Source organism: Oncorhynchus keta, chromosome 14 (genome assembly GCF_023373465.1).
Source record: "Oncorhynchus keta strain PuntledgeMale-10-30-2019 chromosome 14, Oket_V2, whole genome shotgun sequence".
NCBI classification, from domain to species: Eukaryota; Metazoa; Chordata; class Actinopteri; order Salmoniformes; family Salmonidae; genus Oncorhynchus; species Oncorhynchus keta.
The window spans coordinates 43,568,471-43,588,470 of NC_068434.1; the positions used below are offsets into that span (position 1 = coordinate 43,568,471).

Below are 20,000 nucleotides of genomic sequence, written 5' to 3' on the forward strand. Positions count from 1 at the left end.
TTGTCTTGTTGCTGGTCATTGTGTTTTTCTGTTTGTCATCCATGCGTGGCAGAGTCAGGGACAGCACATGTCCTAGTCATGGAAGTGTGGTTACTTAGCGTCTACCCAGGCACATTCTTTACACAGAGTCAGGGATGGGGTGGGAACACAGAGAAAGAGATGGATGGAGGGAGGGACAGAGGGTGAATCAGAGACAGGAAAAGGTGGTGGGAAGACGATAGAGGTAGAGAAGGGGGATCGCAATGGAGAGGGAGAGAAATGGGGAGAGAGGAAGAAGGGACCACATAAGAGGGAGAGAAACCGAGAGCGAGAGGGAGAGAAACCGAGAGCGAGAGGGAGAGAAACCGAGAGCGAGAGGGAGAGAAACCGAGAGGGAGAGAAACCGAGAGGAGAGGGAGAGAAACCGGGAGCAATGGAGAGGGAGAGAAACCGAGAGGAGAGGAGAGAAACCGAGAGGAGGGAGAGAAAGCGAGAGGGAGAGAAACCGAGAGGGAGAGGGAGAGAAACCGAGAGGAGAGGGAGAGAAACCGAGAGGGAGAGGGAGAGAAACCGAGAGGGAGAGGGAGAGAAACCGAGAGCGAGAGGAGAGGGAGAGAACCGAGAGGAGAGGGAGAGAAACCGAGAGCGAGAGGGAGAGAAACCGAGAGGAGAGGGAGGGAGAGAAACCGAGAGGGAGAGGGAGAGAAACCGAGAGGGAGAGGGAGAGAAACCGAGAGGAGAGGGAGAGAAACCGAGAGCGAGAGGGAGAGAAACCGAGAGGGAGAGGGAGAGAAACCGAGAGCGAGAGGGAGAGAAACCGAGAGGAGAGGGAGAGAAACCGAGAGCGAGAGGGAGAGAAACCGAGAGCGAGAGGGAGAGAAACCGAGAGCGAGAGGGAGAGAAACCGAGAGGGAGAGGGAGAGAAACCGAGAGGGAGAGGGAGAGAAAGAGAGCCGAGAGGGAGAGAGAAACCGAGAGCGAGAGGGAGAGAAACCGAGAGCGAGAGGGAGAGAAACCGAGAGCGGGAGAGGGAGAGAAACCGAGAGGAGAGGGAGAGAAACCGAGAGCGAGAGGGAGAGAAACCGAGAGCGAGAGGGAGAGAAACCGAGAGGGAGAGGGAGAGAAACCGAGAGCGAGAGGGAGAGAAACCGAGAGGGAGAGGGAGAGAAACCGAGAGGGAGAGGGAGAGAAACCGAGAGGGAGAGGGAGAGAAACCGAGAGGGAGAGGGAGAGAAACCGAGAGCGAGAGGGAGAGAAACCGAGAGGGAGAGAAACCGAGAGCGAGAGGGAGAGGGGTTGAGAAGGAGGAAGAGAGAGAAGATCACAGATCTAGGATGCGGTTCGTTGTCTTGCTGTGAAACAGATAAAGAGAGGGAGGAGGGGGAAGAGATCCACGAGAGGACAAGAGCATAACAAATGGATGTATGTGAGGGATCATACAGAGGGATGCTTGTAGACCAGTGATAAACTGTTACAGACGGAGAGGAAGAGAAAAGCAGGAGAGAGAGAGTGAGTGAAAAGAGGGGGGGGAAACAGTGAATGAAAGAAATAGACAGAGAGAAAGAGCAAGGGAGAGAGACAATCGAGCAAAGAGTACTGTCGTCATCTGGAATCTATCAAGTATGGATGGACCCCATGAAAGGCTATAATCACACCATCCCCAAGCACTGTCTATTAAGTCCCGTCTTCGTCTCTCTCTTTCTTCCCCTTTCCTCTCTTCCCCTCTCTCCTCCATGTCTTCCCCTCTTCCTCCCTCTCTTCTGTCCTTCTCCCTCTCTCTCTCTCTGTCATCTTCCCTTGTTCTCTCTCTCTCTCTCTCTCTCTCTCTCTCTCTCTCTCTCTCTCTCTCTCTCTCTCTCTCTCTCTCTCTCTCTCTCTCTCTCCAACCAGCGTGTTGTCCAGGTCTGGTAATGGAGGAGGATGTGAGACGAGGAGGAGGATGTCAGCGTGGTTAGTGTAATGGAAACACAACAACAGCACCAGGACACCTCTAGAACCATTGTTATCCCCTGGACACACTCATACACACGTATATACACCATGTCAATTACACAAATTTCAGTCCCACAAACGCATTGAAGAATCTAAAAAGTTATTGCATTTGTCAATGTGGGTAAAGATCCCCCCTCTTTGTTTTCCTCATCTGTCTTACTCCTCTCTCTTTCTTCTCTCTCCTCTCTCTCTCTCTCTCCTCTCTCTCTCTCCTCTCTGTCTGCTTAGACAATGATAAGCTATTGGAGTGCCTATTCCAGTCTCCTTTAACACGTTCACTAGGCTATCAGGCTAATGTCATTCTGTTGTCCTCTGCCCCCTAAAGATGGCATCTTCAAGACGAGGGGAAGGGGGGGGAGACTATGCACCTTGAAGTGGGGTAAACTCTCCTCCTCCCCGCCCCCGTTCTCCGCCTTCCATCCTCCTTTCCCCTCTCCTGCGGGATTGCTCTTTCTTTGGCACGGGATCAAACAGCGTTTCTTGGGAAATTAATTTGGGATTCTGGTCATTGGCTGTGGAGAAGGCATTCGAGCCGGTTGACATCTGTTTTAGTGAATACCTAATGGCTGCGTGTCACCAGAGTCAAACGCTCTCTTCTCTTTCTCTCTGTCTCGATCTCGCACGCTCTCTCTATCTCTCTCTCTCTCTCTTTCTCTCTCTCCTATTATTATTTAGCCACAAGGTTCCCATTAGCGTGCTATACCCCTCTACCCACAGGCCAAAAGTTGGATTAACGGCTTGGATATTAGCTAGTGTAGCTTGTTAAGCATTCCGTTCTTTTGGAGTGTTTTATATTTAATACGTGTGTGTGCTTGTGCGTGCGAGTGTGTGTGTGTTTTATTTGTGTCCGAAGTATTGCTTAAATGTTATTTAACCAGGTCAGAAATGTAAAATAAATGTTCTCTTAAAGTAAAGCTATGAAAAGAGTGGTTTGTAAGAACAGCCTAGAATCAGTCACTCACTGCGCCTCTGCTGCCCCGGTTACCACGGTGACCGTGACCCAGACGATCTGACACAGGAAAGGGTCATTATGAGGTTAATAGGAGGTCACGAAGGGTCGTTAGTGAGGTCCTGGCAGAGTGACCTCCGTCGGAAGAGTCCAAAACCTGATGAACTAACCATTTTGAAAAGGCTTAATGAAAGCTTCAATCATGTTTCGGCAATGTGCTTTTCCCTGGACCTTGTGCCATCCACCATTCACATCCACCATTCACATCCACCATTCACTTGATTCACTCTTACTCACATAATGTGTCCTCCTCCTCCTTCTATAATTTGGAGCTTTATTTTCCTGGAAGCTCTGCTTTGGAACATGACCGAGAATGTATGTGGTGTTGATGGCGCTTGGCGTGTACATGTTGAAATGTTTTAATAGAAAACTAAATGTTGGGTAAAATGATGCCTCCGAGTGTTGTGCTGTGATCGAACATAGCTGTGGTTCGATTGAGGTGGTCTTTCTCCCTCTCTCTTAAATCCCCCTCTCTCTCCAGCTCATCTCTCTATCCACGCTGCTCCCCCTTCCTTTTCCTCGTCCTCGCCTCTCTTCATGCTCCAGTCTTTCTCTCTGGCTAGGGAACTAGACGAAGAGAGACATTTATGGACCGGACATATGAGCAGCCCAGACCGTAATACCCCCTCCTTGATCTCCGTCCGGGGGTTGTATGGTGTGTGTGCACGTGTCTCCCTCTCTTTCTCTCTGCCTAATGGAAGTTCAGGAGTCAGCTCTTTACATTCTGACCCATACAGAACTTGTTCTGATTTGGCAAAATCCACACACTTTCATGGCAGTAACTGTATTCAATTGGTTATGGCACAGCAGGCGCGTGACGAGCCCAAGGAAGGGAGTGAGGAAGGCTATGGGGATGTAGCCCGTTGCTTGAGAATTCAATCGGTTACTTCTATTATGTAGCCATGTGTCGACTAACTTACTCTTACGTCTGACGTCCGACTCTTCTAGGCCGTAGATCGACCTCTCCCCCGACCCGCGTTATCATCTGCAGCGTAGAGGGACAAACTGCTGTTTAGTGAACCAGCATCCGTCTCACAGCGCCGTAGCACACCCCCCCAGAGAAGGAACATTCATAGTGATCGTTTGCGCACGTCAGAGACGTATTTCCTGTCATTAAAGCCACCCGGCGCGTTTGAAGTGCCTGCGCTCGGTCATAGTAGTGGGGAAATTGCACGCCACAATATGACTTGTTTCTCCGTCCCCCAGAATTTGTAGTCGTTCTCTCTCCTTCTCCACCTCATTATATCTATTAGTTCAATGACCACCCTCCAATTTTTTTGCCACGGGGCTAAACATGAACACAGCAGTAATATTGTTCTAACTTATGTCTGTCTCTCTCTCTGTGTGTGTGTGTGTGTGTGTGTGTGTGTGTGTGTGTGTGTGTGTGTGTGTGTGTGTGTGTGTGTGTGTGTGTGTGTGTGTGTGTGTGTGTGTGTGTGTGTGTGTGTGTGTGTGTGTGTGTGTCTAAGTGTTGGTTAGTGCTCATTAAAGCGGATGGCCTTCATCAAAAGTATGTAGCAATTAGCAGTGCGTCAGCGGGCGAAGTGTGTTATGTTATGGCAGCAGGACAGTGGGTAGTACTGTAAACACCGTGCCACCTCTCACACCGGAGATAGGTCAGACTGAAGTGAAGTATAGGCGCCCCCCCCCAGCAGAGATGGATGTACTGCTGGAGGACTGTAAACAAAGAAACATTGAAAGTGTAGCAGAGCTCAAGAGTTGTACGCCTCTGTGTGTGGGAGTGTTGTTGACAGTTTTCCTCCGAGGCCAACGTTGGAAAGCTGTGGTTTACAGTTTATGTCGGTAAACAGTCCATCGACGCCAGAAATGAGACTTTGCTGTCACTGTCAGACGTTGAGCGAGTGTTGGTAACTTCTTTTGTTGTTCGTTCGACGCCGAGGGGGTTTTTGACTTCGTCTGGAAATCGTAGCTCCCCAGTCCCAAAGAAGAGGAAGCAAGAAACAGAAATAAGACCTTCTGTAAACGTAGGATTCCCTTCACAGCCTGTTTATCACGGACAAACATTGCACTGTCCGTCTCGCATCTGAACACAAACACCCACACACCGTTCCCTCAGGGCTTATCGCTGTCTGCTACGGGCACTGCCCAACCACTCCTGAGACCCGGGTGAGAGAGGTGTGTATCTGTGAGGGGGTGTGGAAGGATGGTGTCGCTTCACAGAACCACAGTGTGTGTTTACTGCTGTGGTTGTACCGGACCTGCTTTTCCACAGGGAAGTGATTTAGACAGGAGGGATCAACAGTACACTTTCAGAGGAGGAGACAGGCGAGGCAGCAGTTAGTTATCCCCTTTTCATCTGTCTTTAGTTAATTTTCAGTGTGAGACCCAGGTAGTTTGTTTTGGTAGTGAAGTATGGCGGATTCTCAGTTTAGGGAAACATGCCGTGTTGAACAAGTATGACTGAAAGGCACGAAACATGTTGAAGGCCTTGTCCTCAGCTGATAACAAGGGTTAGGGCTAACCGTGACCAGGACATCCAATCATATTCATACTCTTCCCCAGTATCGTGGGATGAGGTTTGCTAAATGACCTCATCCTCTCTGCTCCTTTTGGCTAACTGTGTGTGTGTCTCTACTCTCAGATGTAGTGGCTGTCCGTCGCTCCCAGCCAATCGTCTCGCACACGAAGGTTGCCTCCCCAATGACACCCTGTTCCCTATACGGTGCACTAGTTTTGACCAGGGCCCCTGGGGCTCTGGTCAAAAGTTGCACACTATATAGGGAATGGGCCCTGATCAAAAGTAGTGCTCTATATAGGGAATAGGGTGCCATTTGGGATGCACAAATCCTGCTGGGAGCAGAGAGGATGATGGGCATTTATGTGCTCACTTATGACCCCATGGGCTCAGCTCTGAGCAGGCCTGATGACAGGGTCTGGAATCACCACGGCCATATTCCAACATGATAAACGACCCCGCTCAACACCAAAGAAATGTGAATCTCATTTTAACGATGGGTAATGGATCTAGAGCTAGGCATACAGGCGTCCAGCCAACCAGGTCCTAATTTCTCCAACAGACCCCCTCGCTCTGTATGGACGTCCCAAGGATCCCGGCTAGCACTAACCCTCTGTTATTGGCCTGTGATAACATCCACAGAGAGGCTGAGTAAAACACGGAACACAGGTTTAGAGGAATACAGACACATTTTTGTATCGACGGTGAATGTAACCCGTCTCACAGCGTACATACAATACGTTTGTGCATGATTGCGTCTGTGTGTGCTATTGACAAAGACGTGTGGAAGGAAACATGCCTTTGTTAAAGTGTCTTTTTTGATTTGTAGTTGTCCTCAAGTCTACACAGGTGAAAATATATGCGAAAGCACTCAAAGTGCCAGACTCTGCTCATTTTCAATTGGAATTCATAATCACGGATAAATAAAAGAAGCCTTTCGTGAACTAACACTCGTACTTGACTCTTTTTTTCCCCCTCTTACTAGCTCTGATTTTGCTGATAGCTAGTTTATTCGGGGGGATGTACTTAACTGTGAATGACTGTGATATGTGGTTGTCCCACCGAGCTGTCTTAAGGTGAATACACTAACTTTTAAGTCGCTCTGGATAAGAGTGTCTGCTAAATGACTCAAATGTAAAGGCCAAATAATAATCCAACCTGTTGCTGATAGTTATCTTGTAGTCCATCTCAATCTGGGCTTTTTCTCAATCACAAAGAGAGGAAGAAGAGCACGCCAGAAACCATACGGTACTATGGTTATTATATATTTATTGTGATGGCACTGAGCAGGCATTTGCAGTAACAATGACTATATCACTATCTTGTTTTACTGGCAATCTATGTGGCTTGTATTATCCCATCTCCGGATTGTTTCCCTTCTTTGATGTTGAGGACTAGTTTCCCATTAAATGACTCCCAGGGGTATATTGGCTTCTTTTTTTTACATCCAGTTCTATTAGTCCTATGAAAAGAAAGTCTTCACGTTTTTTTTTTGTCAACAGAATATCTGAAACTCATTGTGGAAAGTGAGGTAGGGGTTTATAGGGAAATACCAAATGTTTTTACGACAAGAATCATTTCGAGAAAGCGGTTCCTTCAGAAGTAGAAAAGCCGGTCCTCCCTTCCCCTCCTTTCCTCCCCACGCTCCTTTCCTCCATTTCATTAAGATTAAAGACGGCCTCAGAGCGTCGACGTCTCTCCCCGCCACCTTCTTTTATGCTTTCACCCTTTAGCAGACCTTGAACCGCTTTTCTTTAGACATTTCATGCTTTACTCGCTCTCCTTTCTCTCCACCTCTAGAATCACCCATTTTCTATTTTCCCGCTGCTTTTGTCCCGCTAGGCAGCCGTGTAATTGCTGGGCGTGTGATGAAAACGCGGCTACGTGTAAAGGCCACAGTATTGTACGCACCTAGAGCCATTCTCCTGGCCGCCTCCTTTATTCCCCTTCCATTGTGGCTCGCTGCTAAAGAGATGCGCTACACATGCCTTGTTGGCGGACTGTCTGCAGGCTTTGTGATAGTAAGGGAGCGCAAGTCCTCAACTAATGTTGCTATTATTTCTCAGCCTGCCCTGTCTGGGTTCTCTGGTCGCACTGTGAAGGAGTAGATTATCTCTACTTTGGTACTAACGCACACACACTCTCTCTCTCTCTTTCTTTCCTTCCCGCCGTCTCCTGTGCTAAGCCCTGCTGTAGAGTTGTGGCTGTGTCTGGGCCCAGTAAAAGTCCTGAGTAGACATGTTTCCATTAGGGGGTTAAGCCTGTGTGTTTGGAAGGCCCCCATGTTCCACTGATGTAGTTCCACAGACTGCGTTTTCCCGGGGACTCCTTTTTTTACGACGGACGTCTACGAGTTATTACGTGAATAAGGATCGTATGCGGGACCGACTGCTACCACCACAAGGGCCCAGGCTTGTACTGTAAACGGATCTGTACAGCCACTGTTCGTGTGCTGGTGGGGGGAGAAAATACATGTAAATAGCGAATTTGAGGATGTTAAAGTAGTGTAACGACCTTGTTGATCAACGGTCCGAAACAAACGTCTCCTACTAAACCGTTCCGTTTTTTTTCCAGTGCGGGTAATTCACACGGGCCTCTTAGCTGAAGCCGTGAGTTTTGTATCAAACGGAGAGTGGTTTTCTTTTTCTCTAAGCAGGTATCGAAGTCCTATTACCGAGCCGTGAACAGGCAGCAGTGTTACACCGCGGACAAAGCTTTGAGTAGCACACTCAGCTCCTCAGAGAGTGAAGGTACCGCGCAGATAAAAACACTTTACTAGCTGGAAATTGACGGCAGTCCAAAGTCAGAGTGTTCTATTGCTCTCTTTGTGATTTCAAACGCTGGCCAAGGCTGACAAAAGTGCATGTTCGGAGCTGCTCTGCATCAATTTTTTTTTAAATGTCCCTGAGAGCCCAATTATACACTTTATATGACTGGAGACATTAGCAGATGTTTTTGTTACGACAAATTACATGTCTCTTTGCTGACACTGACAAAAAGATCGATAAAAGAAACGACATTGTCCTTTTATAATAGGTCTACGAGAAAGGGACACACACATAGAATATGATGTCCTTTTTCAACTGGAGGAGGAAATGATTGTCCAAAAACTAACTTTCAAGTTTTAGCGACCCAACAATGATAGAGCGTGAATATGCGCGGTGTGCACTCACTGGTGATATGGCCGATTCTCTCTGCCTGCTGCCATTAAGATAAGCTATTTGTCCGTTCAAATAACTTGAGAATTTTTATAACTTAAAGACAAATTAGTCTTTAAAATGTATGCTAATTAGGCTATATAATTTTGGCAATTTAATTCAATTTAATTCGGGAAACTTTCGCTTCCCCTAGCCCTATGCATGCGTCACCTATGAGCCTATACCCATCTACTATCCCCCATAGTAGACAAGTTGACCTATTCTATTGGTCTGCTTGTCGAGAAAGGAATAGCCCAAATTGACTCTGGGACAATAGTGGGATAATAAATCCCAAATACATACAACCTAGGCTACATAAAAAATGACTTTTAAAAATAAATGAGTCTGATGCAACAGATCAGAACATTATTAGCTCAGCAATGCGCACAAGGCAGTAGGCTACATGTGAATGTGCATTTGGCTACCGGACAATGAAAGAAAGTTGAAAACCAATAGAACATAAGAGAAATGGGCTACTGGTTTCAATGGCATATGAAAGTCTATGAAATAATTCTGGTCGGATTTTGCCTAGGCTACTTTAAAGCAAGGTAAAACATGCCTCATAATATGTATTAAAACGCTCATGTTCATTACAATCAAGGAGCTCCTGAGTGGCACAGTGGTCTAAGGCACTGCATCTCAGCGCTAAAGGCGTCTACAGACCCTGATTCGATTCCAGGCTGTATGACAACCGGCCGTGATTGGGAGTCCCATAGGGTGGGCCCAACGTCGTCCGTGTTAGGGTTTGGCCGGGGTAAGCAGTAATTGTAAATAAGAAGTTGTCCTTTAACTGACTTACTTGCCTAGTTAAATACAAATAAATGCAAATTCAAACTACATTTTGTTACATTACAGACTTATTCTAAATGGATTAAATAAAACAATTTCCTAATTAATCTGCACACAATACCCCATAATGAGAAAGCGAAAACAGGTTTTTTGAAATGTTTGCAAATGTATAAAACATTTACATAAGTATTCAGACCCTTTGCTATGAGACTCGGGTGCATCCTGTTTCCATTGATCATCTTTGAGATGTTTCTACAACTTGATTGGAGTCCACCTATGGTAAATTCAATTGATTGGACATGATTTGGAAAGGTACATACCGGTCTATATAAGTGGCCCCCATCAATCTTAAACGGAAGAAGTTTGGAACCACCAAGAGTCTTCCAAGAGCTGTCCGCCTGGCCAAACAGCAGGTTACCAAAACCTGATGGTCTCTCTGACAGAGCTCCAGAGTTCTTCTGTGGAGATTGGAGAACCTTCCAGAAGGAAAACCATCTCTGCAACACTCCACCAATCAGGTCTTTATGGTAGACTGGCCAGACAGAAACCACTCCTCAGTAAAATGCACATGACAGCCCACTCTGAGTTTTCCAAAAGGCACCGAAAGACTCTCAGACCATGAGAAACAAGAATCTCTGGTCTGATGAAACCAAGATTGAACTCTTTGGCCTGAATGCCAAATGTCACATCTGGAGGAAACCTGGCACTATCCCTATGGTGAAGCATGGTGGTGGCACCATCATACTGTGGGGATGTTTTTCAGTGGCAGGGACTGGGAGACTAGTCAAGATCGAGGGAAATATGAACGGATCAAAGTACAGAGAGATCCTTGATGAAAACCTCAGGACCTCAGACTGGGGTGAAGGTTCACCTTCCAACAGGACAACGACCCTAAGCACACAGCCAAGACAATGCAGTAGTCGCTTCGGGACAAGTCTCTGAATGTCCTTGAATGGCCCAGCCAGAGCCCGGAATTGAACCCGTTCGACCATCTCTCGCTAGACCTGAAAATATATGTGCAGCGTCGCTCCCCATCTAACCCGAAATACCTTGAGAATATCTTCGGAGAAGAATTGCAGAAACTGCCCAAATATACAGTTGAAGTCGGAGGTTTACAGACACCTTAGCCAAATACATTTAAACTCAGTTCAAAATCCCTGTTTTAGCCCAGTTAGGATCACCAATTTATTTTAAGAATGTGAAATGTCAGAATAATAGTAGAGAGAATGATTTTTTTCAGCTTTTATTTCTTTCATCACATTCCCAGTGCGTCAGAAGATTACATACACTCAATTAGTATTTGGTAGCATTGCCTTTAAATTGTTTAACTTGTCAAACATTTCAGGTAACTTTCCACAAGCTTCCCACAATAAGTTGGGTGAATTTTGGCCCATTCTTCCTGACAGAGCTGGTGTAACTGAGTCAGGTTTGTTGGCCTCCTTAAGCTATTTTGCCATTGACCCCGAGTATGCTTGGGGTCATTGTCCATTTGGAAGACCCATGTACGACCAAGCTTTAACTTCCTGACTGATGTCTTGAGATGTTGCTTCAATGTATCCACATAATTTTCCTGCCTCATGATGCCATATATTTTGTGAAGTGCACCAGTCCCTCCTGCAGCAAAGCACGCCCACAACATGATGCTGCCACCCCCGTGCTTCATGGTTGGCATGGTGTTCTTCAGCTTGCAAGCCTCCCCCTTTTTCCTTCAAACATAACAATGGTCATTATGGCCAAACAGTTCTTTTTTTGTTTCATCAGACCAGAGGACAGTTATCCAAGAAGTACGATCTTTGTCCCCATGTGCATTTGCAAACCCTAGTCTGGCTTTTGTATGTCGGTTTCTGATATAGGACTCGTTTTACTGTGGATATAGAGACTTTTTGTACCTGTTTCCTCCAGCATCTTCTCAAGGTCCTTTGCTGTTGTTCTGGGATTGATTTGCACTTTTCGCACCAAAGTACGTTCATATCTAGGAGACAGAACGCGTCTCCTTCCTGAGCGGTATGACAGCTGCGTGGTCCCATGGTGTTTATACTTGCAAACTATTGTTTGTACAGATCGTGGTACCTTCAGGTGTTTGGAAATTGCTGTCAAGGATGAACCAGACTTACATTTACATTTAAGTCATTTAGCAGACGCTCTTATCCAGAGCGACTTACAAATTGGTGCATTCACCTTATGACATCCAGTGGAACAGCCACTTTACAATAGTGCATCTACATTTTTTAAGGGGGGGGGGATTACTTTATCCTATCCTAGGTATTCCTTAAAGAGGTGGGGTTTCAGGTGTCTCCGGAAGGTGGTGATTGACTCCGCTGTCCTGGCGTCGTGAGGGAGTGTGTTCCACCATTGGGGAGCCAGAGCAGCGAACAGTTTTGACTGGGCTGAGCGGGAACTGTACTTCCTCGGGGTTAGGGAGGCGAGCAGGCCAGAGGTGGATGAACGCAGTGCCCTTGTTTGGGTGTAGGGACTGATCAGAGCCTGGAGGTACTGAGGTGCCGTTCCCCTCACAGCTCCGTAGGCAAGCACCATGGTCTTGTAGCGGATGCGAGCTTCAACTGGAAGCCAGTGGAGAGAGCGGAGGAGCGGGGTGACGTGAGAGAACTTGGGAAGGTTGAACACCAGACGGGCTGCGGCGTTCTGGATGAGTTGTAGGGGTTAACTTAGTTAGACTTAGGTAGACTTGGTTCCAGACTTTCTTTTCTTAGGTCTTGGCTGATTTCTTTTGATTTTCCTGTGATGTCAAGCCAAGAGGCACTGAGTTTGAAGGTAGGCCTTAAAATACATCCACAGGTATACCTCCAATTGACTCAAATGATGTCAATTAGCCTATCAGAAGCTTCAAAAGCCATGACATGATTTTCTGGAATTTTCCAAGCTGTTTAAAGGCAAAGTCAACTTAGTGTATGTAAACTTCTGACCCACTGGAATTGTCATACAGTGAATTATAAGTGAAATAATTACTTGTGTCATGCACAAAGTAGATGTCCTGATAGACTTGCCAAAACTATAGTTTTTTAACAAGAAATTTGTGGAGTGGTTGAAAAACGAGTTTTAATGACTCTAACCTAAGTGTATGTAAACTTCCGACTTCAACTGTAGGTGTGCCAAGCTTGTAGCGTCATACCCAAGAAGACTTGAGGCTGTAATCGTTGCCAAAGGTGCTTCAACAAAGTACTGAGTAAAGGGATTGAATACTTTAAAAAAATACATAAAAAAAACAAAAAACCTCAACCTGTTTTTGCTTTGTCATTATAGTTTGTGTGTAGATTGATGAGGTGGGAAATTATTTCATAATAAGGCTGTAAACGTAACAAAATGTGGGAAAAGTCGAGGGGTCTGAATACTTTCCGAATGCACCGTATATGTTTTCAAAATGCATACAGCGTCCAGCTTATTGCAAAATGTTGTGTGATGCGCTGCTGAAGCATACCTTCCATTTCCTGTGACTTGCTTTACCAGCTGAGAAATTTAAAATAGTATCTCTTTTTAATCGTGGCTCAAAAACTATTTTTAACACACAATTGCATTTACAATTGTTGCACATTGATTGTGCTTATTAAAGTGTTGTCTGACAGATTTTCCACTCAAAGGCTCAACATCTGTTTGTTGTGATAAAATACATAACGAGTATATACACACGCAGTAATTCCACAAAATATTGAAATTTACCCATAGACCAATTGTAATTAACACGATGGGAGACAGAGAGCTGGTCTCAAGCGCAGGGCGCAGCAGGTGTTTATTTGTAAAGGACCACAGGAGGAGGCAGGTAGCTGTTTCCAGGGGCAGGCAGAAGGTCATACACAGGGGGTCCAAAAAGGCAACAGTACAGGCAGGGAAAAGTCTAGAAACGTCGTCCGAGAGATCAGGCAATAGGTTGATAACAGGAAATCCAATATGCTAAAGTACAGGCAGAGAATAGGCAAAAGGCGTGGTTAGTGAGGCAGGAAAAACTATCGTACACGGGAGGATTTAAATTACTGGAAAAACTGAGCTCTGAATTGAAGTGTGTCACAAAACAAACAATACCTCTCAATGACGGGGTGCAAAGAACTGAACTAAATAGTGTGTGATAATTACATACAGGTGTGTGAACAGGTGATCAGAAATCAGGTGATTGGGATCTGGAGAATGAGCAGCGTTCAGGGGATCTACGTGTTTGAGAGTGAGTTGGAAGTAGATGTTACACCAATAAGCATGACCAGTCCATTGTATTTACATCAACTGGTATTTCCACCAATGAATAGGCTAAAAATCATTATTTCGCAATGGGATTTTTTTGTTTTGTTTTGTTTCCTGGACATTTATCTTTTTTTTAAAACAAATTTAACGACCAAAGGCCGGCTATTATCGGCTAATGGAAACCCCTTGTGTGTGTTTCTGAGTGTGTGTTCTGTTCTGATTTACCTCTGTGTGTGTTTCTGAGTGTGTGTGCTGTGCTGATTTACCTCTGTGTCAGGAGACGGTTGTATTATTGTTTACCTATGTAAATGTGACAGTGACAGGGAGTCAAAACACTCTGAGCCCCAGGGAGACACCACCAGGCACATCTCACGCTCTCTCTCTCTCTCGCGCTCTCTCTCTCTCTCTCTTGCATTCTCTCTCTCACACTCTCTCTTGCATTCTCTCTCACACTCTCTCTTGCATTCTCTCTCTCACACTCTCTCTCTTTGTGTGTCACACTCTTCTCGCTCACACGCTCTCTCACTCTGTGTGTCTCACTTCTCTTGCTCTCTCCACCTCTCACTTTCTCTCTTTACTTCCTTTCTCTCTCTCCTCTCTTGTACAGTCGCGTCATACACAGAGCTGTTCTGTTTTCTTGTCTGAATTCTGTGTTTTGTGAAGTGTTTTATTGTCTTGCCTACGGTTAATTTATGTGTTTTCCAATTCTCATTCTCTTTGCTCATCTCCTCTGTTGTCACTTCTTCATCACTTCTTTCTCACTCGTTCTCTCTTCATTTTCTACCTCTCTCTCTCTCTCTCCCTCTTTATTCTATGCCACTCACACTAATCACTCAGCTGTAGAGTTGTTTTGTTGTCATAGCAACACCTTAGTTGTCATAGTAACTCCCCTTGTTGGCTGTTGAGGGTTGAGCCAGTAGCGGGTAGCGACAGGTAGTTGAACACAGAGTTCTGGACACTAATTGGCCCGTCATATTCCTTGATACAAAGGCAGGAACGCCTATGAAGCATTTATCGCTTTACCTTACTGGACAAAAAAAGATCAATGCTCAAAAAAGCAGAGAAGAAAACAACAGGAATAAAAGAGTCAACCGCTTATGGGTTCAGAAACACATATTCCTACACACGGTCCAGTCCTAAGTGAAGCCATAGTAATGCCTGTACATCTCCCATCATCATTCTTACCCCACCAGCAGCAGCAGCATTGCTCCTGGCACTAGGACTACCGGTACATTTATATATTGTAGCATAGATATATTTTGCGTACTAAGCCCCTCTTCCATGTGAGTGTGTGTTACTTTCTCTCTCGGTGTTCTAGTGGGCACACTCCGCCCAGGGCCTTTTGTCATGGTAGCTCGACATGATTGAAAGAGAGTGGATCACTAATTCATGTCAGCTGAGCGCGGGACATGAGCATGGGGGAACCCAAGGGTAGGCAGGTGCTTGTTGCTTCTCAATCAGGGGGGATTCTTTAATGTGACACGCACTGTGCCGTCTTCCTCCTTAGATTCTCTCCTCGCTTCTACTCTTCATCGCCTCTCATCGCAGCTGGGTCGCATGAAAGACCTCTCTGGCTCACTGTCTCACTTTTTTTTTGCCTCTATCAATCTTTCGTGCTATCGCTCGCTCCCTCCCTCAATTTTTGTCTCTCTCTCTCTCTGTCTCTCTCTCTCTGTGTCTCTCTCTCTGCATTTCTCTCCCTCTGTCTCTCTGTCTCTCTGTCTCTCTCTCTCTCTCTCTCTCTCTCTGCATTTCTCTCCCTCTGTCTCTCTGTCTCTCTCTCTCTCTCTCTCTCTCTCTGCATTTCTCTCCCTCTGTCTCTGTCTCTCTCTCTCTCTGTCTCTGCATTTCTCTCCCTCTGTCTCTGTCTCTCTCTCTCTCTCTCTCTGCATTTCTCTCCCTCTGCCTCTCTGTCTCTCTCTCTCTCTCTCTCTCTCTGCATTTCTCTCCCTCTGTCTCTCTGTCTCTCTCTCTCTCTCTCTCTCTCTGCATTTCTCTCCCTCTGTCTCTCTGTCTCTCTCTCTCTGTCTCTGCATTTCTCTCCCTCTGTCTCTGTCTCTCTCTCTCTCTGCATTTCTCTCCCTCTGCCTCTCTGTCTCTCTCTCTCTCTCTCTCTCTCTCTGCATTTCTCTCCCTCTGCCTCTCTGTCTCTCTCTCTCTCTGCATTTCTCTCCCTCTGTCTCTCTGTCTCTCTCTCTCTCTCTCTCTCTCTCTCTCTCTGCATTTCTCTCCCTCTGTCTCTCTGTCTCTCTCTCTCTCTCTCTCTCTGCATTTCTCTCCCTCTGTCTCTGTCTCTCTCTCTCTCTCTCTGCATTTCTCTCCCTCTGCCTCTCTGTCTCTTTCTCTCTCTCTGCATTTCTCTCCCTCTGCCTCTCTGTCTGTCTGTCTCTCTCTCTCTCTCTGCATTTCTCTCTCTTTCCCCTTTACCCCCCCTGTCTCTCCGATGTTGGCTCTAATTGGGTTTGCCCTGACCCCAGAGATCAGGGCACACAGTAACAAGCTCTCGGAGGAAACATCACTCTCCTCCCTCATCCCTCCATCCGTTACCCCTCTATCGCTGCTCAATGTGCTCATTTGTCAGCCTGGATGGTCACTAATGCTGCAGCACTAATATACTCCACGGAGAATAATGATCCATGCGACTTAATGGTTCTTCCGTCTCAGCTCCCCAGTTTGACTGGTGGGTCAGTTTGACCAGTTGGCTCTTTCTTCTCACGTTTGATGAGATCTGAGTGGGTCTTTGCCGTTTCCTCTACCGTGACCACCACAGAGTGCGGCGTGTCAGGTTCCCCGTTTTTGTCCAGAACGGCGCCACGTTTCGCAGAATAACCGAATTAGTGGAGCTGTGTGCATTTGAACTCGTACAAGACCAACATTTACAGTTTAGAATGAGCCGGTAACGGGTTTAGAGTGGCCTATTTAGAATGACCGCATGTCTATTAGAGGGCATGGTTCACGGTCTGGACTGCGTATCAGGTCACCTCAGCTGTGGGCGAGTGGGGTTTGCAGGGATATGGAAACAGCATTAGTTGTGTGGAGAGCAATGTACTATCGCCTGATGGTCTAACAATGGCCCTCAATGATCTTTTCATGGGCGCCACTGAAACGCATCAAACTGCAGTAAATTTACAGGAATCTTTTTCCACCATTTGGATAATCGTCTTCAGTGGAAATGGAAAGAGAGGTGGATGCGAGGGAGAGACGGGAGGGAGAGACGGGAGGGAGAGACGGGAGGGAGAGACGGGAGGGAGAGACGGGAGGGAGAGACGGGAGGGAGAGACGGGAGGGAGAGACGCGAGGGAGAGACGGGAGGGAGAGACGGGAGGGAGAGACGGGAGGGAGAGACGGGAGGGAGAGACGCGAGGGAGAGACGGGAGGGAGAGACGGGAGGGAGAGACGGGAGGGAGAGGCACAATGCAATATAAAAGGTTCTCTATCTATGTGGATTCAGACCAGTGAACTCAAGCTAATGGGGTGGGGTCCGTGTTGGGAGGCAGATTCACTCGATACAGCCGGGAATAGTCCATGTACCCATTCTTGTTGCTACTGTCACATATGCTTTTCTTATTGGCTTTTATCTTTGAGTCTTCCGTTTGCAAATATGTCACACCACAAGGTGTAATACATGAGAATACTTATCCATGTTGTGTTTCATATGCGAGAGCATATTTATCATATCACATAAAAACTGGAGAATCACACATGCGGATGGAAAAAGATGGGCCCGGTAAATGCGATTTGTCTCAATTCAACTGGAAATGTGTTGTATTGACTCTCCAGTGAAATGGTGTAACCCAAATTATGCCCTATTCCCTACAGTATACTTCATGGGCACTGGTCAAAAGTGGTACACTATCGGGAATTGGCTGCCATTTGGGACCGAAGCCATGGAACAATGGAATAGTTTTCTGCTTGTGATCCTGATTCTCTGGAGGGAGCGTGTGACATGAGGTGTTTGTGATGATGGGGATTGAAGGTTCTATCCTGTGACAGTGTTCTACTCCTTCCTGTTGTCACAGGGTACCATTGTTTGACATGTCATCGCATTGTCACAAAAATCATTGACTTGGAAAACATGAGTATTATTCAGATTAGGTCCTGTTGTCATAACGCTTTACACAATTACATCAGATCTTTTCACATCAGATATTCTTCAAAAGACCCATATCTGATGTGAAAAGATCTGATGTAATTGGTCAAAAGATCAGAATTGGGCTGCCTGTGTAAACACAGCCTAAATCCCAATTCAAACGGAAAGCATTTGGAAATAGAATGCGTTTGACTGAATGACAGAGAGCGTCAACAGTGTCTACAGCATCATACTGTGGCATATGAAATTAGAAAGCAAGTCTATTTTTTCTGGCGTCTACGTGGAGCAATACTGGTAAAGTAAGCAGATAAAATGTGAGGGTCGTTTGTAGGAAAGGAAATAGTTGAGTTGTTCAAATGGTATTGGTCGCATACACATATTTAGCAGATGTTATTGCGGGTGTAGCGAAATGCTTGTGTTTCTAGCTCCAACAGTGCAGTAGTATCTAACAGTTCACAACGATACACACAAATCTAAAGTAGAAGAATATAGTTAAGAAATATATAAATATTAGGACGAGGTGTCGGAGTGGCATTGACTAAAATACAGTAGAATAGAATACAGTATATATATGAAATTAGTAAATCAGTATGTAAAACATAATTAAAGTGATGAGTGTTCCATTATTAAAATGACTGTGTCTATCGGTCAGCAGTCTCTAAGGTGCAGGGTTGATTAACCGGGTGTTAGCCAGCTAGTCATGGCTATTTAACAGTCTGACGGCCTTGAGATAGAAGCTGTTTTTTAGTCTCTCGGTCCCAGCTTTGATGCACCTGTACTGACCTCGCCTTCTGGATGGTAGGGTTGGGAACAGGCAGTGGCTCGGGTGGTTGATGCCCTTGATGATCTTTTTGGCCTTCCTGTGACATCAGGTGCTATAGGTGTCCTGGAGGGCAGGTAGTTTGCCCCCGGTGATGCGTTGGGCAGACCGCACCAGCCTCTGGAGAGCCCTGCGGTTGCGGGCAGTGGAGTTGCTTGACGTTGGTGTCCGCGACACGGCTGGTTTTCCCTTTGTAATCCGTGTTTGTCTGTAGACCCTGCCACATACGTACCTGTGTTCCGATCTTCCCTATGCTACGTAGACTAAAGACGTAGTTTAAAATGTATTGGGCTGTAAGCTAAGGTTTGTCAGTCAAATAAGTTACATGTTTTGAAACAATTCGCAGTCTACCTGTGGTTATTTCGATCGTAGGCATATAGCCTAGGCAGGTTACGTCTGGAAAACTCAAGCACTCCGATTTCAAAAGAGAATAATGTTCATGTAGAAGAGAGAGACTCGCAATTATATGCTACAAACGTCCTCCTGAGCTAGCAAAACAAGGTGAGTCGAAGGTGAGTCAAAAGGAACCCACAACAATAACTCCCAAGGCCTGCGTAGCAACTGTTTATTGTGGATTTTCATGACAGTTATGCTGGCATACGCTACGCGGTGTATGTGAATTGACCCTGGCTACTCAACATGCACCTTTCATGCCATTGATGGGCCGTGATTTCGGCTTAAAAGACTCTACTCAGAGATGCTTTTATGAATACAGGCCCAGAACTTGAAAGGCCCAGCGTTCAGCTGTAGGAGACAGTGGGGCGTCATACTATCCCACTCTAACCTCATGGGAAAGCCCCCGTGTGCATTTGACGAAATGAAATATGCAGCATAATCCGGACCCAAAAAACATCTGAGGGTTTTGCTGAAGGTTAATGGGTCAAACGCATTGATCAAACCAGTGTTGCTAACTCTCGGCTCATTAGGACCATTTACAGGAAATCATCTGAAACAGCTTCTCTGATCTTCCTCCGGCCTCCCCTGGAGTGCGCGCACACACACGCGCGCGCGCTCACGCTCACGCTCGAACGTGCGCACACAGACATGCGTGCACGTGCACACACACGTTCACAGGGGGTGGTCTCTAGGGTGCCATGGTAGAGAGACTGGGCCGAATGCAGATATTCCACCACTGAGCTCCTTTGAAGTGTAAAAACACACACACACACACACACACACCCTCCCCGTCCGCTGCGTTATCGTAGGCCCTGGTCTGTGGGCTCTAATGAGAGCAGATCATGGTTAATTATTGATCAGTGTAAGTGTTAGGAGAAGCACACAGTGAATATATGAACAGATATGTCCCTGGAGCTGTCATGGTTAACCTATAGTGGGGAACACTGCCTGCCGTGAGTGCGTGCGTGTGTGTGTGCGTAGAAGTCGTAAGCGTAGAACCAGACCCTGTGTGTTTTGAAAACTCTTCGGGTGATCCGGAGCTTTCCTCTCATCCCCCCTGTTTC

The 20,000-nt window shown here is 46.3% G+C and overlaps 1 protein-coding gene and 1 long non-coding RNA gene across 3 annotated transcripts in view; both read left to right on the forward strand.

Moving 5' to 3' along the window:
- The window catches only part of LOC127907303 (uncharacterized), a 2,159-nt gene extending 2,068 nt beyond the window's left edge, over positions 1 to 91 (forward strand). Inside the window, exon 3 of the long non-coding RNA XR_008064098.1 lies at positions 1 to 91. This exon is cut by the window's left edge and continues 476 nt beyond it. This is a non-coding gene — a long non-coding RNA (uncharacterized LOC127907303).
- The window catches only part of LOC118393484 (F-box/LRR-repeat protein 17-like), a 331,937-nt gene that overhangs the window by 213,286 nt on the left and 98,651 nt on the right, over positions 1 to 20,000 (forward strand). The gene's annotated exons all lie outside the window — the stretch shown is intronic.